This window comes from Mycetomoellerius zeteki, unplaced genomic scaffold, assembly GCF_001594055.1.
Source record: "Mycetomoellerius zeteki isolate Tzet28-1 unplaced genomic scaffold, Tzet1.0 scaffold76, whole genome shotgun sequence".
NCBI lineage: Eukaryota > Metazoa > Arthropoda > Insecta > Hymenoptera > Formicidae > Mycetomoellerius > Mycetomoellerius zeteki.
In genome coordinates, this window is record NW_017257786.1 from 125,858 (window position 1) to 126,672 (window position 815).

Consider the following 815-nt stretch of genomic DNA (forward strand, 5'->3'; position numbering starts at 1 on the left):
ATAATAAATTAAGATAATTTATGAAGTAATTAAATAAGAAAAGAAATCATAAAAATAATTATTATGAAACAAAATACAATTATTAAAAATTGATTAAATAAAATATTTAAAAATTTTGTAATAGAAATATTATACTTGTAAAACGGCAAAACTGGTTTGTTTTCAACATGTTTACGTTTATACCTCGATGATTTGCACTCGTTTATAAAACAATACATATCTTTACTACATTTTTCGATGTTAAAAATGTTCAGGATCTTTTATATTATACACGCTCAGGATCTTTTATATTATACACCCAAAGAATTATTCTTTGACGTGCACCGTAAAGGCCATAACACGTACAAAAATTTTAGTCGTAAGTGTAAGGCCGTAAGCAAATTGGCCAATCACAATCGAGCGTTTTAAAACGCGTGTTACATCCTAGGGTTCGACTGAGGCCGGAATCAGACTACGCATTGAGGTTGAAGATTGAAAAATTCAAATTTGACCAATCGAAACGAAAGGAGCTAAAATTTCTTTGTCCTTATTGGTCAAATTTCAATCTTCAATCTTCAACCTCAATCTTCAATGCGTAGTTTGATTCCGGCCTGACGGATAACGGGAGATCCGAATAAACCCGAGATTACTAGTGGGTACGAAAGGTACGATTTCGCGTCTGCGGGAATACGGAATTAAGAGTATGTTCAATTTAATTTTGAGTTTACCAGAGTTGTGCGTTCGATACGGCGACGATAGTCGATTTCCCAGAGGTCCAAGGTGTATGTCCCGTCCTGCCCAAATAATTGAGGAACTTCTCCAGAATTTCAGGGCAA